The following is a 26535-nucleotide window of genomic DNA, read 5'->3' on the forward strand; positions in this document are numbered from 1 at the left end:
CATCGATCAGTCTGTTACACTTATCATAATGTGGAGATGCCGGCGTTGGACTGGGGTGAACACGATAAGAAGTCTCACAACACCAGGTTAAAGTCCAACAGGTTTATTTGGTAGCAAATAACATAAGCTTTCGGAGCACTGCTCCTTCGTCAGATGGAGTGGAAATGTGCTCTCAAACAGTGCAAACAGACAAAATCAAGTTGCAGAATACTGATTAGAATGCGAATCCTACAGCCAGCCAGGTCTTAAAGGTACGGACAATGTGGGTGGAGGGAACATTAAACACAGGTTAAAGAAATGTGTATTGTCTCTAACACTTATCATACACAGAAATTAGGTATGTGGTCATAGAGAAGGAGGCTCCCACAGTCACGTGGAAGTGTGAGAAATTCACTGATTATATCATCAGGCTACAAATAGTCATCGATTTGATTTATTATTGTGACATGTATTAGCATACAGTGAAAACTATTATTTCCTGCACGCTATACAGACAAAGCATTCCACTCATAGAGAAGGAAACGAGAGAGTGCAGAATGTAGTGTTACAATTATAGCTAGGGTGTAGAGAAAGATCAATTTAATGCAAGGTAGGTCCATTCAAAGGTCTGACGGCAGCAGGGAAGAAGCTGTTCTTGAGTCGGTTGGTACGTGACCTCAGACTTTTGTATCTTTTTCCTGATGGAAGAAGGTGGAAGAGAGAATGCCCGAGGTGCGTGGGGTCCTTAATTATGCTGGCTGCTTTGCCAAGGCAGCGGGAAGTGTAGACAGAGTTAATGGATGGGAGGCTGGATTGTGTGATGGATTGGGCTACATTCACGACCTTTTGTAGTTTCTTGCAGTCTTGGGCAGAGCAGGAGCCATACCAAGCTGTGATACAACCAGAAAGGATGCTTTCTATGGTGCATCTGATAGACCATAAAAACCATTGGATTCTTCGCCGGATAAAAAAGGACTTCTCAAACTGCCCCATGAATCCAGAGATTTCACTTTTGACGACTGTGATTTGCCTATGACACAGTGTATGTCCAAGGCAAGTTACAAATGTCTGCAGACACATTGTCCAGGGCCACAGTTGACCATCTGGCGACACAGGACATTAATCTCATCAATGATTTAAAGTCATATTCCCAGTTCATGGCAACACAATTGCCAGTAAGCTCAAAAAAGCAGGATGAGGACTGCATTTACATTCGCCAGTACTGCATGCAAGGTTAGCCACAGCAACATCCTTGTGGAATGGTAATAAAAATATACTTGAAACAATGGAGACTCTTACCATAATTGATCTGCTGGTGTTCATGAGCAGTTGGTAATTCCCATCTTACAGCGACCTGAGATAGTGGTCTTATGGCACAGTGGTAATACTCATACCTCTGGACCAGGAGCATTGGTTTTTAGACTAATACCAGGATTTGTTGGCCATGGAAGGTGCATTCATAACACAGCTCAATGGGCTGATGATAAGCTTGGGAATCTTTCCACCACTTTACCACTATTCTCCAAAAGGGGAAAAGCTATAGGCATGTGGCCATGCTTACGTAGATAAGCTAAAGGAACAAACTCCGACCAGAGCTTCTGGAAACAATCTACCAGGGCCACATGGGCATCACAAAATGTAGAGCACAAGCACAGTCTGCAGTGTGGTGGTCGGGACTATCGAGATCGCTAGACGAGATGATTTCACAGTATCAGGCATATGTGGCGCACAAACCAGAGAAAAGAGTGCCCCTTCCTTTATCCCCATTTGCTTTCCTACCAGAATGCGGGAATGTCTGGGAATGGATCTATTTTAGTACAATGGGAAATTCATCCAGGTGGTGAGGTGAGAAGTTTTGAGGACCATGGCACAGTGGCACAGTAGGTAACACTGCTGCTTCACAGTGGCAGGGACTCGAGTTCAATTCCTCGGGTCACTGTCTGTATGGAGTTTGCATATTCTCCTCGTGTCTGCATGCATTTCCTCGAGTGCTGCGGTTCCCTCCCACAATCCAATGATGTTCGGGTTAGGTTGATTGGCCAGGCTAAATTAACCCTAGTGTCAGGGGGCTTAGCAGGGTAAACATGAGGGATTATGGGAATAAAGCCTGGGTGGGATTGTGCAGACTTAATGAGCTGAATGGCCTCCTTCTGCACTGTAGGGATTCTAGATTCCGTGATTCTATGACTTTGTGCACCATTGTCTTGGATCTCAGTTCTGGTTTTTAAAAAAAAGTAGATGTGCTCTGTAGATGGCATGAAGGCATATGCCAGCAGCTAAGAGAGGAATGTGCCAAATGGTGCAGTGCCAGAATACAACCCTGTTTGACCCCACTGCAGATCTCAAAGGATTTTCATATTTCTATTGATTGAATCTACAGATAACACAAACTATGATTATCATATATATCCCTCCAAAGACAAACCACTGAAGTAACTGGAATTTAAATATTTGAACAATCAAGCACTTGGGTCATAGATTTTGACTCATCCTAACAGTAGTAATGATTTCTGATATGAAGCTTTATCTTTGAACCACTAGAATCGAGGTGAGTTGTCGGAAAATGTTACCATTCATTGTCTAATCAGCACTGAAATGTCTTTCTGACATGATAATGATCCTTTATAACAGATTTTCCTGATTCCAGTGAAAATGACAAATATATTCCTACAAAGCAGAGGTTCTATAATAGCTCTGGACAGCAACAGTAGCTTGCAGATTTTCCATACTTTCAAAAAATATATATCTCTATATATTGCTACAAAGAATTAATGGTCCATACATATTATGACATTTAATAGAAATCTTCACACACTTGGCTTTGTTGTTGATGGGAGAATAATGATGTTTTAGTAACATTGTCTTCATTTCATCAGCACAGTCCCATGATTAAATAATGCTAGTAAAGTCTCATTATCGATCAACGAAACAGAACAAAGTAAATTTTCCTTAATGCTGCTGCATAATGGTAGGTGGGAGAGGCTCTAGGGTGAGACTGACCAGCAATACTGTAAAACAAGAGGTGAGAAAATTAATAGTTGCCAGAGAATTATTTGGTTGAGTGGTTTGTCATGAACTATTGTGATGATCCCTGCAGGGACCAGGAAGTCTTTAAAAAGAAAGGAATGCCCATGAGCCAACGGAAATAACCGACGGACAAAACTTGGTAAAACTTTCACTCTAACAAATGAATTAAAATCAACATGACCCAAACATTAATTAGCAGGCAGATCATATTTCAAACAAAAAGGTAAATTTTACGTTAATTGATCAATACAACACAGATATGACTTATAGGACCACAACACCCACGTCAGACCCCGCACATGTGGCACCACAAGCAGCTCTAAAGTCCTCGAATTCAGCCTTTGGTATATAGGATCTCTCACTTCCTACTTAATCAATTTGACCCTCCAGTCACTTTCACTAGTAGCCATATTCTGCCCAAAGTTCCTGGATACAGTTGACAACCAAACAGCTTACACTGCAGAACCTCTTTAGGTGGGTTCATGATATTTTTGGTGGTACAGAATCCCCAGAGTCACATTCTATTACTTTAAACAGTCTGGCGGTCTCTGGTAAAATGACACAGCAACAGTGGTCTTGTTCAATCCACAATTACTGCTCTCCTAGTCTTAAACTGCATTACATACACAGCTCCTTGTAAAAGTGTCTCCTCTGTCTGGCATAGTGACACAGTGGTTCACACTGCTGCCTCACAGTGCCAGGGACCTGGGTTTGATTCTGGCCTTGGGTGACTGTGTGGAGTTTGCACATTTTCTCCATGTCTCTGGGTGCTCCAGTTTCCCCCCAGAGTCCAAAGATGTGCAGATTGAGTGGACTGGCCATGCTAAATTGCCCCTTAGTGTCCAAAGATATGTAGGTTAGGTGGTCCCCTCAACTGTAGGTTCGGTTTTACTTCAAGATTTCTGTCCGACTAGGTTGCGATCAGTTGTAATCCAATAACAAATAAGTTAACTATTAATCCTTTGCCTCAGCTGCATAGCAACCTTGATCATATGAGCACTTCTCAAAAGAGACATTGCCAGAAGCATCTTCATTTCACTTTGAATATAAAGGGATATTCACAAGAGCAAAAAATCTTTTCCCAAAGCACAAGGTTCATCACACAGTGTAAAGTGGTAATTGTTGGTGAACATTAGCAGAATTCTGGTTTCAATTGACTTGAAGGCACTTCTCAAACATTTTGTCCACACAAAAATATAACTTCTAGCTTGATTTTCAATAACTTGCAATTACAGATTGCGTTTAATGTAATGAAATGCCTCAAGGCACTTCACAATTGGCATCAAACACTGAGCAGAAGTTTGAGAGACTTTGAGAGGTGATTGAAAAGGTAGATTCTGAAGAAGTTTTTGAAGATGGGGGCGAGATTCACAGATGGAAGTTTAAAGGTTCTGTCACTGCCAGTGAAGTAGAGGAAAAATGGATCATAGCACATCACAGCTGGAAGAAGCTGCTGAAAATATATTGGGTGAAACAGGGATACTGAGCAGAGAATGACATGACTTTGATGAATAAGTTTTTTTTAAAAAGATAATCTACCATATTTGCCATAATTGGGGCAACAAAGGGCATCTGCCATTAGTTAGACTTGCCCTTGCATATTCAATCTCAACAATGTGTGCATGAATGGTGCAGCAAAGGAAACTGGGCTTTTGAAATCTTGAGTGTGGAAGACAGCAGGCTGTGTATTTCCTTAACTATTCAGACTGAAGGATAGTGAAATTAGCAGTGCAAGGACTATGAAGAAACTATAAATTATGGTAGCTGAAGTCAATGCCAAATCAGATGAAAGAAAAAGAAAGGGAATGAAAGATTTGAAGATGAGAGGGAGAATAAGGTGACAGAAAGATAAAGTAAAAATAATTTTAGATTCTATATTCGTAGAATAGCCAACAATGATTAAAACCTGAAGGAATAGACTCTATACTTGTAACAGTTCATTTTTATCGGCAATACATAGCACTTAGCACATCATTATAAGGATCTCTAACAGCTAAGCCAGGCTTAATTAAAATGCTTTGACCTTAAATGGCTGCAAGACAAGCTTTGTGTCACTTCAGACCAGCCCTACCTTCCTGCAGCAAGTTTAATTTATATCGGCCATGCAAATACAGCAAAATCATTCTGTTCAATGCATTTCAATAGTGAGACAGACCACACTGTTTTTTGCAAAGTTAACAGTGGAGGACTGCGACTTAGACAGCAAATTTAGCTTGCACGTTTGCCCCTTGTCTGTAAATGTTGTAGTGTTTGTTTACACAAAGGAGTGAGTACCATTAGCCTTGATATTGTTTTGACAGCAAATTATGGACCAATATTACTAGGGATAATATGTATTAAATTACTGATGCTTTTGTTTCATAATTATCGTTTTCTCTAGTAGATCACAAGGAAACATAATGTGGCAAATTAGCAAATACAGTTAAAAATGTGTGTGAAAAGTATACTTGAATGACACAAAACTCATGGCTTAGCAGATCATAGACTTAAAGTTCTGTCAACAACATTTTAATGAACAATTTCAATTAAAAATGCTCTTTTATTTTGAAATCGTAATTGCAAAATGATTGATTCTTAATTTGCTGCTGATGTCACAATAAATTATTGCTCAAAAAATTGGAGATTGGAGTTCGCTGAAGCTGCATTAGTATTTGGCCTTTATCTGCCAAGCATGTTGCAGGTTCTTTAATTTGATGGATAGCATATGAAGAACTGAGCACTACCCATATGCTGCACTAATTTTCATTCCAGCTATCACACTTCACTGTTAATATATCTGAGTTATAATAAATGAAAGAATTAAAATATAATTCAAATCTCTTTAGTAACCTGTCAGAAACAATACAAATAAAGCAGTTGCATTAATTTCATTGTAGCCATACTGTTCTTTCCAGAGTACTTATAATGTAAGTGTTTGACAGCACATCATGCTTAAGATCAGGTGAGTTGGTACAAAAGTGGCTTTCTTGTTGGATGTAATGTACACTCTGAATGTACGTTTACTCTAATCATTAGGGCAATTGAACATTTTGTTACATGACTGCATGGCCCTTCCTCCACTACTCTGTCAGATATCAAGCCCTGAATGGCCCAATGAGTTCTCCAATTCAACATTGGTTGAGGTAAAACACACCTTATTCCATTCCTTTCAAAGCTTCTTCCTGACTGTTCCTTATGGGAACCAACCTAATTATCCTGTTAAACCTTCAGTTAGGTTTAACCCCATAGTCACCCATCAGCAAGGTTGCTTTTTCTCACCTCCACAACATCATCTCTTTGTGTTCCTCCCCATATTGTCTCTTCTGCTGATAAATTCTCATTCGTGTCATTGCCACCTTACAGCTAAATTTCTTAAATGCTGAGGGTCAGTGATCGTGCGGTGGGGATGGGGGGGACGGAGGGTCGCATGGCCGGAGATGCAGGGTGACAGGGAGGGGAGGGGGTCGCATGGCCGGAGATGTGGGCGGGGGGGGAGGTTGCGGGGGGGGTCGCATGGCCGGAGATGCGGGGTGGCGGGGAGGGGAGGGGGTCGCATGGCCGGAGATGTGGGCGGGGTTGGGGGGGTCACATGGCTGGAGATGCAGGGTGGCGGGGAGGGGAGGGGGTCGCATGGCCGGAGATGTGGGCGGGGGGGGGGGGGGTTGGAGGGGGGGTCGCATGGCTAGGGTGGCGGGGAGGGGAGGGGGTCGCATGGCCGGAGATGTGGGGGTGGGGGGGGTCACATGGCCGGAGATGGAGGGTGGCGGGGAGAGGGTCACATGGCCGGCGATGTGGGGGTTGGGGGGGGGGGTGGGGGGGGAGGGGGTGGGGGTTGGGGGGGGAGGGGGTTGGTGGGGGGGAGAGGGGTGGGGGGGTGGGTGTTGGGGGGGGAAGGGGTTGGTGGGGGGGAGGGGGTTGGGGGAGTGGGGGTTGGTGGGGGGGAGGGGGTTGGGGGAGTGGGGGTTGGGGGAGTGGGGGTTGGGGGGGAGGGGGGTTGGGGGGGAGGGGGGTGGGGCGGAGTGGGTGGGGGGAGGGGGTTGGGGGAGTGGGGGTTGGTGGGGGGGAGGGGGTTGGGGGAGTGGGGGTTGGGGGGGAGGGGGGTTGGGGGGGAGGGGGGTGGGGCGGAGTGGGTGGGGGGAGGGGGGGAGGGGGGGAGGGGGTGGGGGGAGGGGGAGGGGGGGTGGGTGTTGGGGGGAGGGGGTGGGGGGGGAGGGGGTTGGGGGGAGATGTTGGGGGGGGTTGGGGGGGGGTTGGGGGGGGGTCGCATGGCCGGGGTGGCGGGGAGGGGAGGGGGTCGCATGGCCAGAGACGTGGGGTTGGGGGGGGCGATCGCATGGCCGGAGATCACTGGCCAGCGATCGGGAGGCCAGCAGACAGGGGCCACTGCGCACACGCCGATCTCTGTGCTGACAGATCAGTGCATGCACAGTGGCCTGCTCAGCGCTATGCTGCTGGCTTCTCCAGCGGAAATAGGCCCGGCCCCTTGATTTCTGGAGTGATTCACGCTAGTGCACTCTGCAGTGCATAGAGTGTGGGAGATTCATCTTGAAACACCCATTGAAAAAAACCAATATGATTTATTCCAGTTTTTACACGAATTCGAAACTTAGAATTTTTCTGGGAGAATCGCCCTCGTCGTTTCTATTATAATATATTGGAAATTAAATAATGTGGTTGAGTTTTATTGACTTGTAGTGGTGTTATAAACTAGGTGTAGTTTATAATGTGCATCTGCTGTCTGGATTTAAGAAGCTGCCTGATGCCAAATGTATATGGTTATCCTTGCCTGCTGAGCTCACTTAAATCTACTGAATAATGCAAAATTCCACACAATTCAGATCCTGCCTACTTTGATAAAGGGTAAACATAAATCAGGAACCTATTTCAAAGCAGAGACAAAGTGAGAGAATAACGCATAAGCTGACTGCACATCTTCCAGTGACTCATTAGAAATCAGCTCTGGAGGAAGTCCAGGGAGTACATTACTTGTCGATCGTCTTGGTTGTGGATGGTTCATCGTGAGCTGGTTCTAGTTTGGAAAATGTGAGATTGCTATGAAGCACTCATTAAATGAAACAATATTATCATATAATGTAATAATATTCATTGCTGAACTGAAGGGAAGGTAGTGCTTGATGTTTCTTTTCTTCCAGTTTTTGGAATTTGGTTTGCTTATTCTCCTTTCTACCTTTTAGACTTCCCTCACAGGTAATATAGCTGAGAGTGTTAGTCTATAAGCTATTTCCAAGCCTGCACAGTGCTATTTTTGTGCTGTCAACGAGAAAATTTCTGTATACATTGTTGTAAGATGTTGGGCATAGGTGTTATTAAGGTATTCAGAATTATGCGTAGCTCAATAGTTAGTATTTATTAACTACTAGAAACTATATACATAAGTACAGTAAAGGCCCAAGCTAGCAGCTGTCTCCATGCTTGCTTCTACATATGGCTCAGTCCAACTATACTGACCCCGAGGTACAGATCATTGTTCTTACATTACTGTGCAGTCTGTACTCAGTCCCACATTAACCCTGCATGTGCCAGACTCTTAAATTGCCATGACTTGGTTGCCTAATCACCTGATTTTTCTCCCATGGGAACACATCCTGGCAGTCTACGAACACCTCTTTTTGCCCAATGGATGAGTTATAATTGTAAAGTCACCAGACAAAATCATTACTTGCCTGATACAGTGTCAGTACCTGCACACACTTGGCCATGACAAGCTTGCACCTAAATATTCAAGTCTTAGAATCTGCCTTTCTTTTGCTTTTGTAGTGTGAGTGAAACAGTGAGCTGCTATGAGTTTTTTTCAATCAGAAAAAGGTATAATGACAGATACCACCACAAATTTGAATGGCGAATGAGTTCTCATTCATAGACGTTATGGCCATGGGGGTTTTCCCTACATGGTGGCAGCTTGTTACTGGCCACTGGCGGGATATTCCGGACCCATCAAAGTCAATAATAATTTGCATGGCTCACCCGTTCCACCACTGGGGAACCCATAGCAGGGATCAACTTTGGTGGGACTGAAAAATCCTGTCAGCGGGAAGAGCTGGAAAATCCTGATATAAGACCCTTATTGGAGAAATGCAGCATTGATTTTCTGCTGTCAATTGTCAGCAAGTTCCTCTATAGGTAGTGGAAAGATGTAACAGTGGGCTGGATTTTACAGTGCCCTAGTGGGGTGAGGTGACAGGGAATCTGTAAAATACATTGGGTTGCTAGCCCACCACCTTCCCACCATGAAGCTGACCTCCATAATATGCTAGATGGGCAGGTTCTGAAATCAACAGCCCACACACCATATTTAAATGAATAATTAATGGTCAATTAGGCTTGTTAGCAAGCCTATTAACCAGGATAATATGTGACCCATGATTATAATATGGTTGGTGTGGACAGTATTTTTTTTGTGGCCTAGATGAAAATCAGCAGGGAGGGCACTTCAGTGGGGGAGGGAGGAAGGTGACCTGTGAGCATCAGGGGCAACCATGCCCAGTATGTCACCCTTCTCTCTCAACATCTGTTCTCCATAACATGCCCTCCTCCTCACCCCTCTTCTCCCCTCCCTGGGCTCTCAGATCCCACCCCATCCTTAGAGCCAGGGACTTGCAATTGTGTGGCAGCCGTTGCTCTCCTTGCAGCCCAGATTCCACCCACTACTGAGCTCCAGAACTGAGAGAGATGCCGGTCATTCAGATAGGCCAGTACCTCCCACTGAGGGGTTGAAGTCCCACGCTCACCTGGTTTAGTCTGCTCCTGGCTGTCGAGCAGCTTCTTTCCAGTGTTTCGACTTTCCTTTCAGAGGTGTGAGCAGGGGATTTTCACAGTAACTTCATTGCAGCGTTGATATAAGTCTACTTGTGACTAATAAATATATATATATATATATATATTCCCTGAACTACACCATGTGGTGGCAAGTTTCACATTTTAGCCATTTTCCTGAATTCCTTATTGGATTTATTACTATTTTCTATTTACGACCTATAGTTTTGGACTCTATCCTTTCTGGAAGAAAGTCAACAATCTTTGTAAACCATTTAGATCCTGTTCCTTTCTCATGTGCCTGAAGAAAGATGTGTCAGAAATGGTGATCGGGCATCTTGATGAAAGGCAGACATCTGGTCAGTTCAATGGCTCTACAAAACTCTTAGCAACTTACTACAGCTGCAGGGCCATTCTCCTGACTTTGATCTCTTTTCAAAAATGGTTGTTTATTCTAAAGTTGTTTTCACAAACAAATTGACTCATCAATTATCCTCCCAGTCTCACCATTTCAACAGGTTTATCACATTTAGAACCACAGCTTAATAAAACATCATACAATTCTCTTTGGGTTTTTTTTCTGAAACTCTGCAGTGCAGAGAGCATGCTTTCTTACAAAACTTCTAGCTGTGCAGAAATATCAATTTAAGTTTACACTTTGATTATTCAGCATATTTGGGCACCATTTACTTTGTTTTTATTCCATCAGAAATAATAATTAAATATTGCATTTTAAATGATAAGCTTACTGAATCTTAAAAGTATGTTGCCTCTCAGCGAGAGGAATCCATCACCAATTTTCAGGCAAAGCAGATGTGCCTTCTCGAATGGACAGTGACAATGGAGGAGGAATAATAATGAGTACTGATGGAGCAATTTTGTTTATCGCCTTACTGCAGAATTTTGTTGGACCTAGCCAGGTGCTACTAAAAAAGGTAATCCTCAAAACAATCTCCCTCTCTACTTATTTCCATCAGCAACGTAGGTGTTCCGTAATCTCTATCAACCCAATGATAGAGTAATCAAACTAAAGAGAAAGACCCATGCAAGTTAGGAGCCTTTTTTAATGCTAATTTTACAACAAATTCAGAGGCATCAAGCACATGGTAAGGACTTGAGTTGTGTTGTCTCATCTCCATTGCCCAGTTGAGTGGGAATGCTCTTGCTTGAATCCACACACAGTTTCTAATCCTAACCAAGACATCGCTTCTCGGCCTTTTGGCTAAGATCAAGTGTAGTATCGGATCTGCACTTGGTTGAGGTCATGAGGTTACGCTGAGGCTTCATATGTTTCATATGAAGCAATTTTTAAAAGCGGCATCTCGGCCTTTTGGCTAAGATGCAAATGAGCTCAAGTCTTGGAGGAGGATCCTCCCCCTTCTCCAATCAGCTTGACTCATGTAGATCAGGCCCAGGACAGGGTGGTTTAGTCGCCCGCCCTGTCTTGTCAGCCTGGATCGGAAATGTCTCAACTTGTTGAGACTCTGAATTGGATTTGATTTGATTGAATTGGAGAAGTATAAAAAAAAAGACATCTCCAGCACTGGTTTCTCTTACTGCCCTTGCACAGTTATTTCTGTAATCCTCCAGAATCTAGTCATACAATCCCTACTATCTTTCATGTTGCTTATCAGTGACTTCATCTGAAGATATGGTATCCAGTTCCACATGTACCCAACCAGCTCCACCTCACCACATATTGCTGGACATCTTCAGGGTATTTCTTTGTAGAGGGTTTATCAAAGATCCAGTCCTGGATGAACCTCAATTTTTTCCAACCGAGTCCCAGGAAGAGTGAGCCAAGATCTTTGGCTCCTCATAGTAATTTCTCAATTTCATAACACAACTCTGGTCATTGTCTCAGGCTGAACCAGACTGTTTGAAACCTTATGGCCTTACTTGATCCTAAGCTGGGCTGGCTTTGATAAATAGTAACAGATCCAAAACTGCCACAATCCTAAACCAAACTAAGTCCCGCTCATCCAGCACTCCTTTGTTCACTGACCTATACTGGCTCTCAGTCCCCACAAACTCCAAGTAAAATGTTTCATCTTCATTTTCAATGTCCCCCTCCACTTTCCTCATCTCCCTGCCGCTCTCCTCCGCTGACTTACTGGGTTTGGCAGCTGTACTTTTTTGTCATAAACAATGAAGGAAATTAACTCCCCCACCCGGTCAATGTACACTCAGAGTCCGATTTGCGAAAAAAGAAGGGAAAAAAAGCTTGGCATAAATTCTCCAAATTCAAATCCATTAATGGTCTCATTCCTCTCTAACACTGTAACCTTTCTAGCCCTACAATCATTTGACAACTTTGAATTCCTCCAATTTTGATCTCTTAAGCATTTTCTAATTTCTTCCCACCACCATTGTCAGCCATGCTTTCAGCCACCTACGCCCTAAAGTACATAATTCTCTTCTTAAACCCCTCCTCTTCTCTTTTCTCCAGTAAGACTCTCCTGGGGGCTAGACTTAACTTTTGCATGCCTGGTGGATCCCTCTCGACTACTTCCCATTTTTTAAAGACTTGTTGTAAACCTTGCCGACGTGACATCACGTTGGTGAAAGGGGAATACCTTACTTGGGGGGAGCATATGATGGGGAAGTCCTTTTCATGTTAATTTATTTAAATACATTTAAATGAAGTTCCCAAGTGGGAACCTGATCACATTACTGGTGAGGGGGTGGAAAATCCGTCTAATTTGTGAGTGGCACTATAGCACTTTATTACAAAATGCTTTATAAGGTATCAGTTGCCGTTATAGTAAATTTTGTGAGAGACTCAACCTTGTTACATCAGCTTCCGCTCCATAAGAATCAGGGCAACAAATTGGAATGAGGTGGGAAATAAACTTAATTGCTACTGCTAAATTTTGGGGGAAATTGTACTGCTCCACTACCAACGATTAGAGTGCTCCATTCTTTTTTTGGTTGCATTTTTGATTTCTTTTAATTTATGGATGATATTTTTGTGGAAAATTTCATCATGTTCTCATTTTATTAATTGTACACATAAGGATTGTTTATTAACCTGGAAAAGACTTGGTAAGACACGTTCCAGGCAACAATACTGCTTACAAACAAATGTTTAAATAAGAGGATGAGTCTCATAAGTGTTCCAGTAAAAATTGTTTGCCAGAAATTACTAATGTTGGATGTCACTCTGTTTTTTCATTTAAAATTATTTCCTACCATCTCTCCCTCCATACCCACACATACAATCCTCCAATTATCTCATTTAATCCTAAAATTCTCATCGTATTAGGATGCAGTTTTGTGAATGCACCTGTCCTTTGATATTTCAGCAAAGTGCGATATTTAATGTGCAAGTGTAGACAATGACTGCATGAAGCAATTTATCTTGGGGGGATATTGATGCTGTGTCTGATCTTGTCTGATGTCCACATGTGCAAACTTTCCAGCATGAAACATTAGATCTCAATGACAGATTGGAGACTCTGATCAACCTTCTCCCTACCTAGTGCAGAATAGTGTTTCAAAGCCTACTCTGCTTCAGATCAACTATTTCAGCAGAGATAAGGGATCAAATCTGGGACTCTCTTGAGTTGGTGTGCTTCAATGAAAAGTACCATTTAGGAAGCTGTTCAAAATCTTTACTTATTGCACATTTCTCACTAAAATTTAAATAGCTTTACTTAATGGTAACATGTAATTTGTGGAAAAAATACTTCTTTGGTTTCAAAATGCTTGCCATCTACACTGAGAAACTGTGGTGATTTGTACCTTTAAGTGGTGGAGGTGAACTCAATAGAGTCTTTTAAGAGACTCCTGGATGAGTACATGGAGCTTAATAGGATGGAGGGTTATAGGTAGGTCTAGAAGGGAGGGATGTGTTCGGCCCAACTTGTGGGCCGACGGGCCTGTTTGTGCTGTAGTTTTTCTATGTTCTATGTTCTAAGGGGGTTACCTGGCTTGGGAGACTAATTGGGACTGAGAGTGGGTAATCACCCCAGGAGGCAGAGTCCTCTCTTGGCAGAAGACATGAAGGCTCCTGGCCTCTGTATAGTTTTTCTTATTAAAAAAAACACCTTTTGAGTTTCCAATGAAGTCTGTGAAAGTGCATCATAACAGAAACGATGGACAGGATTTTTGCTGCCAAACAGCAGAGGTAGGTCGGCACCACACCACAATCCCAGGCCATTTTCCAGACAGTTCAATCAATGGCCAAAGTGTCACCCACTCACAAGGGGCAGATAGCGAACTGAGGTAAGCTAATGGCCTATTAGTGCCTTTTATCAACAGCTGAGTAGAATTTTCCAATTGGCAGGTGGGCCCCACGAAGTGTCAGTGACTCGGTCATCTGCCTTGAGGAGGCACACTGTTGTGCATTGCATTAAGCACATCCAACTAAAACTGGCCATTTTTGAACATCTTTATTTAGACCTCCCCAAACTTAGAGGGCAGCAATGCCTAGCTGCAACAATATGTTACACTCCCTCCTCACTTTAAAAATTTCTACATTAAAATGTGAAATGGTATATGTACATAATTTCCCGAAATACTATTTCAACAAAGTAACATCAACAATACTTCAATTTGACAGGTCAGGTTGCTTATTTATTTTTACTGTAATCATAACCAAAAACGAATAATTTACACACTAAAATTTATCATCTAGTCCATTTTTTTCAAAGACTACTTTGTGCTCTCTGAGCAATTCCTCAATGATAGATGTACTCTTAGTGGTCCCTAATGTAAATAACTCAGCCTGATTTAACCTTATCTTCATCAGCCAATTCATTCCCATCAGGGAGACTTTGTTCCCTTCTACATGCATCATCATATTCCACTCCAACACTAACTTCACCTAACACGAGACTAACCAATGAGTTTTACACCAGTTTTGCATAAGGCAATGAAATATGACTTAAATACATCATGTTCTCTTCCAATTACATTATCCAGCTGCAGCAATGTGAATATCCAGCCTTTGTTTCTACTGTTGACAATGCAATTCTATCTTCAGTCCTATTACTCTCATCTTCCATGTTCTGTTTATCTTGCTTTGTGACTTGGTAAAAATATTGATCATCCTGCCATCAACATCAACTTCCTTATGTTTCCCCATCTATAATGTGCACATTCGAGGATTTCCAGACTCATGAACTAGTTTTACATCTATCATGATCTTGAACCAATGCAAGGCTGTGAGCTGGACCTTTACCATGACCTGGAGCATTACTATTTCTTCCACACCTGCATGTGAACATAAGTTCTCACACAGGCACAGCAATGACTGGAAATGGGGGTAATTAAATAGCTGATGGCTACCAAGGCAATAGCAGCATCTACATATCTGGCTCTGAGGCTGTGAGTTTGATTGCTGTGTCCGAATCTCACTGAAATCCAGTGCAGTTCCCCTGATGGCTCAGGAAAAAAAATCCTTGCAATTTCTAACTTTCCCTTTTTGCCACTTCCATGGCTATGGCCTCATCACAGACCTCCTTCCCCATCAGCTTATTGCCTTTATTCAAAAGTTTAGCCTGGATTTTACTGTTCTATCGGCTTTATTCAAACGTGTCTCTTAGGTTGATTTCTAAGTTCATGCCATGCCCACAGTGACGAGGGAGTTTCTTTAATTCAAGAATGTAATCTGCGACAGTCTCACTTGGCAAATGCTTCCTTTCCCAGAATGGAACTCTCAATGCAATTTAATCCTTCGTCGTGCTCTAATATGAATCCAGAATCTTATTAATTTCAAAATAGTCCATTGTACTTGGGTCTTGTGGGCAATACTTGTTAAAAATTACATGAAAAGTGTCTGGTCACGTCATTTTATCCTTGTCTTCTGTTTGCTTTCAGCCAAATGTGAAACCTCTGTTCATAATTATACGAGCCCCCTGAATTAGGGTTAAGTATGTTTTCAGTGTCATTTTCTATCAATTACATACAGTGCTGACTTCACTGTATACCTTAATACAATGTGCGCACGGAGGAATATTTCAAGTCACCCAAACATTTTCAAGATCAACTTTAGGAGGTCCAAAAACATGTCACAATGTTCTTCAGTCTTTAATTTCTCAAATGAAATGTAAAGCAAAATTCCGTCCCAGTTCCGTCATCATCATTCTGTTATGTGTTGTACTGAATAAGACTAAGACATGCTCAGTTGCAGGCAGCCATTATTGAATTAATTTTATTTGCACCTCCCAAACAGTGAGATCAACAAAGAAGCAGTACAACAAAATGATCGGCTGTTACAATATATTACAGTCGGCACTGCAGGCAAGCCCTCCGCACCAGCTGGTCTGAGCTACAGCCACATGCCACGCTGTGGAGGGATGTTGCCTCCACAATTTTGTCCCTGCTGCTGAGGCCATTTTTTAATATTAAAATTTTAAAATGTGCAGAGGGGGTGCCTCAAAATGAAGGAGCCCCCACACTCTCTCTTACTCGAGGTGCAAGCTTCATCTGCTCCCCAGCTGGAGGGCTTCCTCTTAGCTTTACAGCTTTGAGAATCTACCCAACATCTTTAATTGGATGATGAGCCGACTCTCTGGCCACTAATGGGCCAATTCAGGTGACTATTCATTCCCAATGTAGGCTCGCAAGCCCTATTTGACCTGATTTAGTGGCCCAGATCCAAAAGGCAAAATCCTGCCCAATAGCTTCTTGCGTACTTCATTTTTACCAATTACAGATGCCATAAAGTAACTTGTATTAATGTGAAGTAACCAGGAGTGAAAGATTTTGAAAGGGGATAATTAAGAATAGTGTACATTTTTAATTAATTTCAGTCATACTCAGTTGATCATTAATTAATAGTATAATTGTCTTCGGCATCTCCTGATGATAAGGAAGATCCTGCCTAATGTGTTAATCCAACATATGATAATAGAAGTCGGCAGCAATATAAAATGCCAAAACAGTAAAAAATGTGTAGGGTTGCTCTGCATTATATTAACAAAGGGGCATGACATTATCAAACTTGTGTCTTCGCAAAATAAACTTGTATTTCAATTGGTGGCCCTCATGGTCACTTCAGAATACAATTAAGAGGCATGTCAGTGTTAGACTGGAATCATATATATGCCACATAAGATAAGGATGACAGGTGAACTGATTGGTGGAAATGACGTAGATAGGAAGAGTAGGGGGGTCCTAAGAGAGCAATTCAGGGAGTTGGGAAATAGGTTAAAAAGTAGGGTCACTAGGGTGGCCATCTCTGGGCTGCTCCCAATGCCTCGTGCCAGTGAGGATAAGAATAGGGAGTTGGTTCAAATGAATGCCTGGCTAAAGGACTGGTCCAGGAGGGAGGGCTTTATTTTCATAGACCAATGGGAGGTTTTCAGGAGAGGATGGCACCTGTACAAGAGGGAGGGGTCACAACTAAGTTGGAAGGGCACAAATATCCTGGCTGGGAGCTTTGCTAATGCAGTTCGGGGGGGTTTAAACTAGTATGGCAGGGGGGTGGGGATCAAACTATTAGGTCTATAAGTGTGGTGGCTGGGGACGAGCTTGGGGCTGGGACAAGGCTGGCAAAGAAGAAGAGCACTCTGGGGGAGGACGACCTCACTGAGCCTGGGGGTCTGGAGTGCTTATACTTCAATGCAAGGAGCGTAGCAGGTAAAACAGACGAACTTGGGGCCTTAATGCGCACGAGGAATTTGGATGTGGTTGCGGTGACAGAGACTTGGTTGAAAGAGGGACAGGACTGGCAGCTGAATATTCCAGGGTACAAGTGTTTTAGGCGAGACAGAGGAGGGGCCAAAAGAGGTGGGGGAGTAGCGGTATTGGTTGGAGAGCATATTACAGCGGTGCAGAGGGAGGACAATTCGGAGGGGTCGTGTAGCGAGTCACTCTGGGTGGAGCTTAGAAACAGGAAAGGCGCAGTCACTATGTTGGGGGTGTACTACAGGCCCCCCAACAGCCCAAGGGAAGTGGAAGAATGGATATGTCAGGAGATACTGGATAGGTGCAGGAAATATAGGGTTGTTGTAGTGGGAGACTTCAATTTCCCTGGTATAGACTGGAAATCGCTGAGGGCAGGGACTCTGGATGGTGAGGCATTTGTAAAATGTGTACAGGAGGGTTCGTTGGAACAATATGTGGACAGCCCAACTAGAGAGGGGGCTATACTGGACCTGGTGCTGGGGAATGAGCCCGGTCAGGTCTTCAAAGTTTTGGTTGGGGAACATGTGGCAAATAGTGACCACAATTCTGTTAGCTTTAGGATAGTGATGGAAAAGGATGAGTGGTGTCCCAAGGGTAAGGTGTTGGATTGGGGGAAGGCTAACTTTATTGGGATCAGGCAGAAATTGGCAGCTCTTGATTGGGAGAGGCTGTTTGAGGGTAAATCCACATCTGGTATGTGGCAGTCTTTTAAGGAACGGTTGTTAGGGCTACAGGACAAGCATGTGCCTGTAAAAAAGAAGGATAGGAAGGGTAGGATTAGAGAACCGTGGATAACCAGGGAAATTGAGGGACTGGTCAAAAGGAAAAGAGAGGCGTATGTTAGGTCCAAGCAGCTAAAAACGGAGGGAGCTCTGGAGGAGTGTAATGAAAGTAGGAAAATACTCAAACGGGGAATTAGAAGAGCAAAAAGGGGTCACGAAATGTTCTTGGCAGACAGGATTAAGGAGAATCCCAAGGCATTTTATTCATACGTTAGGAACAAAAGGGTTGTTAGGGAAAAAATCAGACCTCTCAGGGACAAAAGTGGGGACTAATGCTTGGAGCCCAAAGAGGTAGGGGAGATCCTAAATGAATACTTTGCGTCGGTATTCACTAAGGAGAGGGATGTGTTGACTGGGAGTGTCTCGGAGGGGAGTGTTGAACCGTTGGAGAAAATCTCCATTACAAAGGAGGAAGTGTTAGGTTTGTTAGAGAATATAAAGACTGACAAATCCCCAGGGCCTGATGGAATCTATCCAAGGCTGCTCAGGGAGACGAGAGGTGAAATCGTTGGGCCTCTGACGCAAATCTTTGTCTCGTCACTGGACACAGGTGAGGTCCCAGAGGATTGGAGGATAGCCAATGTGGTCCCGTTATTTAAGAAGGGTAGAAAGGATAACCCGGGTAATTATAGGCCGGTGAGCTTGACGTCCGTGGTGGGGAAGTTGTTGGAGAAGATTCTTAAAGATAGGATGTATGCGCATTTAGAAAGGAATAAACTCATTAACGATAGTCAACATGGTTTTGTGAGAGGGAGGTCATGCCTCACGAACCTGGTGGTGTTTTTTGAAGAAGTGACCAAAATGGTTGACGAAGGAAGGGCCGTGGATGTTGTCTATATGGACTTTAGTAAAGCATTTGACAAAGTCCCTCATGGTAGGCTAGTGAAAAAGGTTGGATCCCATGGGATAAAGGGGGAGGTGGCTAGATGGGTGGAGAACTGGCTTGGTCATAGAAGACAGAGGGTGGTAGTGGAAGGGTCTTTTTCCGGCTGGAGGCCTGTGACTAGTGGTGTACCGCAGGGCTCTGTATTGGGACCTCTGCTGTTTGTGATTTATATAAATGATCTGGAAGAAGGAGTAACTGGGGTGATCAGTAAGTTTGCGGACGACACAAAACTGGCAGGACTTGCAGATAGTGAGGAACATTGTCAGAGGCTACAGAAGGATATAGATAGGCTGGAAATTTGGGCAAGGAAATGGCAGATGGAGTTCAATCCTGATAAATGCGAAGTGATGCATTTTGGTGGGAATAATGTAGGGAGGAGCTACACGATAAATGGAAGAACCATAAAGGGTGTAGAGACGCAGAGGGACCTGGGTGTGCAAGTCCACAGATCTTTGAAGGTGACGTCACAGGTGGAGAAGGTGGTGAAGAAGGCATATGGCATGCTTGCCTTTATAGGACGGGGCATAGAGTATAAAAGTTGGGGTCTGATGTTGCAGATGTATAGAACGTTGGTTCGGCCGCATTTGGAATACTGCGTCCAGTTCTGGTCGCCACACTACCAGAAGGACGTGGAGGCTTTGGAGAGAATACAGAGGAAGTTTACCAGGGATGTTGTCTGGTATGGAGGGGCTTAGTTATGAGGAGAGATTGGGTAAACTGCGGTTGTTCTCCCTGGAAAGATGGAGGATGAGGGGAGACTTAATAGAGGTGTATAAAATTATGAAAGGCATAGATAGGGTGAACGGTGGGAAGCTTTTCCCCGGGTCGGTGGTGACGTTCACGAGGGGTCATAGGTTCAAGGTGAAGGGGGGGAGGTTTAACACAGATATCAGAAGGACATATTTCACACAGAGGGTCGTGGGGGCCTGGAATGTGTTGCCGGGCAAGGTGGTGGAGGCGGACACACTGGGAACGTTTAAGACTTATCTAGACAGCTATATGAACGGAGTGGGAATGGAGGGATACAAAAGAGTGGTCTAGTTTGGACCAGGGAGCGGCGCGGGCTAATTGTTCCTGGTTTCTCGTTTCAAGGCTTCATTCTATGATCATCTTGCTGGTGCCAGTACAGAGTGAGACTGCGGATAGTTGGGAACCTGTCTCGGGGGCAGGGAATTCATATGGTGTTCGTGGAAGTGGAAATGACTAGGGTTGGGAAGCATTTTCCGATCGGGGCCATTGTGATCTCCTGGACTCGTTTCGATTGCCTCAGGGGGTCGGAGAGGAATTTCCCAGATTTTTTTTCCCCATATTGGCCCTGGGGTTTTTCACTCTGGGTTTTCGCCTCTCCCTGGAGATCACATGGTCTGGAATGGGGGGGTGGGGGTAAGTTAATAGGTTGTAATGAACAAAGCATCGTAGCTGTGAGGGACAGCTTGGTGGATAGGATATTGGTATGTAGATAGGCTGGAAAATTGGGCGGGGATCCTGGATTCAGGAATCAATCCTGGACTGGGGAGCGGCGCGGGCTTGGAGGGCCGAAGGGCCTGTTCCTGTGCTGTATTGTTCTTTGTTCTTTGTTCTTTGATTGAGCATTGATGAAAATCCAACAGCTTTATTGTATTTTTTCTGGTACTTGGGCAGGAAATGACCTGGTGAAATTTTAACCTTTAAGGATGGGTGAACGGAATTAAAATTTTGAAATTCTGAAACCCAACCTCAATCCACCTTCAATCCATCCAGTTGATACAATAGTTTCAATGGAGGTTGTTCAAGGCAGGCAAACAATCCTCTTGTAGTTAGGCTAGTAAATTATTTTAAAGAGGCTGTGTGCCTCCATATTATCTTCATTATTAGTTTTTGCCTATGGAGGCTTGTATTCTTGGGGCTTGGAAATCCTGGCAGGCCAAAGGAGATAAGGAGAGCCAGGATCATAAGATAAATGCTCATTTATAATGGTGCTGGGGGGTGGTGAAGCAGGAACAGAAGTAATCCTTCAGCTGCTCCAATTAACCTGTTTTCAGACCTTTATTGGATTCTGTGATGTCCATTCACCAGCCCCCAACCCATGCTCCCCCTTCCAACATGATCTCCGACTCCAAACTCCCCCATGGTATCTGACATCCCAACTCCAAGGTTGTATCCAACTCCCCCATGATCTTTGATTCCCAAATCCCATGTGATCTTCCACTCCCTAAAATCGTCAATGATCGCCAACTGCCCACTGCCTCCTTCCTATGTCTGACATGCCTTAAATTGCACACACTGTACGGGCAATCTTCCACTGACTTGGCATCTATCTGCTCTCCAATGACTTGCCCATCCAGCAAGCAATCAGCCCATTAATCTGCCTGGATGTCATGTGAAATAGCCACTGAAAATTTTTTGAAGATGTGTCATGGTTAATTTCAGCAGAACACCCTGAAAACTCATTATTTTCAAACTTTTTAAAACTGTATTTGAATTTCCATAAGTACCGTGACAGGATTTGAATCTATGTATTGTGGATTATTAAGCAAAGCCTCTGTTCATGTATTACATCAAGGGCTTTATACACAATGGGTTGTCAGAACGTGAATTATTCTTGAAGCAAACTCTATTTTTTAAAGGGGATAATTGCTTGGAAAATAGGAATATTAAACTGTATGGGAACATGCAGGAGGGTAGTATCAGGGTAGGTGGTTCATGTGAAGAAGTCTGAATGGAAACAGAAAATGCTGGAAAAACTTAGCAGGTCTGACAGAATCTGCAGAAAGAGAAATGTTGGCTGGAATTCTAACGGCCTGCCCGCCATGGGAATCGGAGCTGGTGAGAGGTGGAGCATGGGAAGGCCCGTTAATTTCAGGCGGGATTTTACGGTTTTGAAATGAACAAGACCAAAAAATATCACCCGTTGTCTGTTCCTCTGGAGATTTGATTTTATGGAGGTGATTCTCCCATCCTGCTGCGCTGCTTTTTTAGGTTGGGAGACTCTAGTGGGGCTGTTTCGTGGGCTTCCCGCTGGACGCTCGAGCCTCTGTTCGTCTCCCAGCGCCGTATTTCTGGAGGCATCAACTCTGCACCAATTTCTGGCAGAGAGCTGAATAAATTATTCAAATGCTCATCTCAATGTATTTCAAATAGCATTAGCAGGCTGGGATTGAAATCTCTGGGCTCGCTATACTCTTCCCTCCCTCCTCTGGCAAGAGTACTTCATTCCAGCAGGGATTACTATAATTCCCCATTTGCGTGGAGCTGACGGCCGACCCTACAGGAGTGAAGGGGGGGGCAATCAAGGCCCTCGGAGGGTCGGCGGTGGGGGAGAGGTGCCCCCTCAGCATTACCACCTTGACAGTGCCAACCTGGGTATCCTGGCACTGCCCATGGGGCAAAGTGCCAATCTCCAGGAGGCATCTTGGCACTGCCCACAAGGCATAGGGCAGTGTCAAGGGGGTGGGACCTGATGGGGGCCAGGACCTCTGATGGTGCATTTGATGGGGGTGTGGGGTTCCTCTGCCACTCGAGATTGGTGGTGGAGGGTGGGAGGCCAGCAACCGGTCTGGCCATCAGAGTGGGGGGGGCTACCTGCTGGGTGGGTCAGGGCTGTGGGGGGAGGGACGGGAGGGCAGTCGGGACTGCTGGTGCGGGGGGAGGTGGGAGATCGAGGCGGGCCAGGAAGTGGTGGGGGTGGGGGGGGGGGGGGCGAGCGGGGTGGGGGGGAGCGGAGAGGGGGGGGCGGAGGGGGGGGAGCGGGGGGGGTGGGGAGCGGGGGGGGCGTTGGTCGGGACTGGGCCCAGGCATGTTCGGGAGGCCAGCGATTGGGCTATGGGGGGCTGAGAGTGCAGCTGATGCGGGGATTACAGGGCTGGCCAGTGATCGAGCTGGTCAGCAATTGGGAGGCTGGCAGACAGGGGCCACTGCGCATGTGCCGATCTCGGCGTTGACTGATTGGCACTGCCTGCTAATGATCCCACTGGGATTCCGCTCAGTGTAGATGGGGCCAGGGTCCAATCTGGGAAGAGCCCCCTTTCTGTGCTGCTGCTCGCAAACGGTAAAATGTCAGACTGAGCTTCTCAATTCCACAAGGTAGTATTACTGGTACACAAGCTAGAGGATTCCATGTCAAATGGCTCCTACCTCTTCACAGTGCCTTTGATAATGGGTGAGTATCTGCCATCTGGGTTCCAGAGATGGTTAAATGTTCCATCCATTATGACTTGAAAGGAAGGTTACAGGACCCTTTATCCTAGCAGATGAATAGGTTCCGGTTGGCCAGGCCTAGAATCATTAGTGGGAATTTCCAAGGTTATTAAACTCATTATCTTTGCTCCACTCTGGTGGTCATGTTGCCTTTGCTTGGGAAAGTATCGTCTTTACTTGCCACTCCGTCTTAATATTTACACCATTGATTTACAAATAGAATGAAGCATTTTTGCCATCAGTGTCAAACATGTTTTGTTTTATTTGTTAGCCCTAGTCAGTGCTAATAATTGAACTGTATGCTTACACAAGAAGTTGTGATGCTACCATGAAATGAGCAGTCCCAGGTGAAAGGAGGCTGACAAACTTTCCACTAATTAGCACACTCCCTGACATTGCATAAATAACACTGGCACTAAAGGAAGCTGTGTGCTGAAGTGCCCAGGGCTAAATCTATTTGTTCTGCCTAACAACGGAACATTTAACCAAGTGATTTCACAGGCAGACACTGTGTTATTCATTCTAGAAGACTGTGATCTTCTGAGTAATCCTATTAAACAGCACCATTGATAATCCCCCAAACCCTACAGCCATTAATTTATTTATACAGTAACAACATTGCCCCACTACTTGAAACCATAGTTATCAGAGGCACAATTTGTACTTCATGTAAGCTATCTCATTAACTGCAGAAGTCCAGAAATGTCAAATCAATCCCCTGATGAAATGTGAGATATGCTGAAGAAAAAGAATTTCATTTCTCAACCGTTCCATTGCATATTCATCCAAAATGATGAGAATGCATTTTGTTTCAGTGACTACACATTGTTTGGTTTTAGTCCTTTTCTCTGAATATTTGCAATGTTAAGCAACAGACCTACCAAAATTCACCTTTTCATCACTGAAGCTGCCGACTTCTTCAGAGTGGCTCAGTTGACAAAAAAATACTGCTGATTTAGTTGCATTTATCCTGGAGTGAAAGTGTAAAGGAGAAAAAAAAATCTACCATTCTTTGCAGACATTTTATTTTATTGCAGTTAATTACCATTCCTGGAGGAAACTGAATGTGATTAAATTGAAATATATATAAATGAGGAATTAATTGTTTCTCATTTTAAAAATGTAACCTTTTCTAGGTCAAAAATGGTGTTGCTCCATCCTTGTTGCACAGAACTGTGTAATTGACTGTCTCCCCAATTCACATGTAATTGCATACCATGGGAAGGATGTTAGTCCCCATTCACAGATGGAGAATATCTTACCCTTTCTTTCGTGATCCTGCTAACAGTACGGTACTCTTTTTATTCAGTATTTATTATGGGATGGACATTATGTTCCACAATTTCAAATCATAATCACTGCTCTGTCAGACAGCAGGTGGTGGTGATTAATTCTGTTAGTGTATTAACAGATCCTCTACAATAATCTTTTGTTCGCAGATGATTGCACAATGCTCAGCAGCATTCGCAACTCCTCAGGTACAGAAGCAGTCCATGTCCAAATGCAGCAAGGCCTGGACAATATTCAGGCTTGGGTTGATAAGTTGCAAGCAACAGTCACGCCACACAAGTGCCAAGCCATGACCATCTCCAACAGGAGAGAATCTAACCATCTCCCCTGACATTCAGTTATATTACCATCGCTGAATTCCCCCACTACCAATATCCTAGGGATTGCCATTGACCAAAAACTGAACCGGACCAGTCATATAAATATTGTGGCTACAAAAGCAGGTCAGAGGCTGGGAATTCTGCGGTGAGTAGCTCACCTCCTCACACCCCAAAGACTGTCCACCATCTACAAGGCACAATTCAGGAATACTCTACACATGCTTGGACGAGAGCAGGCCCAATAATAGAAGCTTGACACCATTCAGGAAAGAGCAGAATGCTTCATTGGCATCCTATCGACCATCTTCAACATTCACTCCCTCCATTACCAATGCACAGTGACTACAGTGTGTACCATCTACAAGATGCACTGCAGCAACTCACCAAGGCTCCTTCGACAGCACCTTCCAAATCCATGACCTCAACCACTGAGAAAGGCATGGACAACAGATGCAAGGGCGCATCACCATCTGCAAGTTCCCTCCCAGTCACACATCATCGGGACTCAGAATGACATCAATGTTCCTTCACTGTGGCTGGGTCAAAATCCTGGAACTTCCTTTCAAACAGCACTGTGCATGTTCTTGTAAAACAAGGACTGTAGCAGCTCAAGAAGCTAGCACACCACCACCTTTGCAAGGGCATTTAGGAATGGGCAATAAATACTGGTCTAGCCAACAATGCCCACATCCCATGAACTAATAGAAAAAATATACTGACAAATCCAAGATGGCTCATGTACCATTCTGTACCAACATCACAATTGTTCTTTGCATTGCCGTCCTTTCATATTTAACTTCAAAAAATGTAGGCACGGTTCATATGAACTTAATCTCTCACAGGAATCAAACTCCTAGCTCTTCCTCCTATTGTACTTGCAGCCCTCCAACAACATCTCGAGGCTGAATTACCTCTGAGGCTAAACTCCAGACTCTTCTGTCCTTTCTCACTTCATCCATCTCTTGGATTGAGCTCTGTAGACTCAGCTCAAACTATGCTGTATTAACTTACATAATGGCTCAACTACCACAGGGAAAACAAAATGACAGAGAACTGCTGATCACAGCTTTTTGTAATCAATTAAGTAAATCCCACTTCAAACTAACTTATAACTCGAGCACCAAATAAACTTTTAAAAATACTGCTGCTGTTGAGCAGCTGAAGTGAATAAAAAGGAACTCAAAATATATGAAAACATGTGAATTAATATTTCAAATATAAGGTAAAACCATAAATGCTGGAAATACCCAACAAGTCTCTCATGCTGACAAAGGTCATATGGAGAGGGAAAAATGTGATCTTTCATCAGGACCAGCCTGAGGTATTAATTCTGTTTCCCTCTCTCTCCACATATGCTGCCAGACCTGCTGACTATTTCCAACGTTTCTCTTTTTATATCAGATTTGTAGTGCTTTACTTTTGTATTCAAGAGATATTCAACACTTAGAGTTTAGTCACTCCTGGTGAAATTAAGCTCCAAATTCTTCTGCTGTTATGCATTTTATTGAGCTCTTGCAACTGAGTTTTTTTACTTTTTTGTGCTCTCTATTGTGTGGTGAATATTGTAGGTCATTGGACTATTTGGAGGATGGGAATACAGCAGGAAAAGAAGGATTTTTAAACAAAAACTTCACAGAAACTTTACAGTGCAATAGGAGGCCATTTGGCCCATTGAGTCTGCATTGGC

At 43.9% G+C, this 26535-nt stretch overlaps 1 protein-coding gene and 1 pseudogene across 1 annotated transcript in view; both read left to right on the forward strand.

Annotated features, from left to right (window-relative positions):
* Positions 1–26535, forward strand: part of lsamp (limbic system associated membrane protein) — an 811339-nt gene that overhangs the window by 290634 nt on the left and 494170 nt on the right. The window lies entirely within an intron of this gene.
* On the forward strand, positions 10962–11091 carry LOC144506693 (U2 spliceosomal RNA; annotated as a pseudogene).

This window comes from Mustelus asterias, chromosome 17 (genome assembly GCF_964213995.1).
Source record: "Mustelus asterias chromosome 17, sMusAst1.hap1.1, whole genome shotgun sequence".
Classification (NCBI taxonomy): Eukaryota; Metazoa; Chordata; class Chondrichthyes; order Carcharhiniformes; family Triakidae; genus Mustelus; species Mustelus asterias.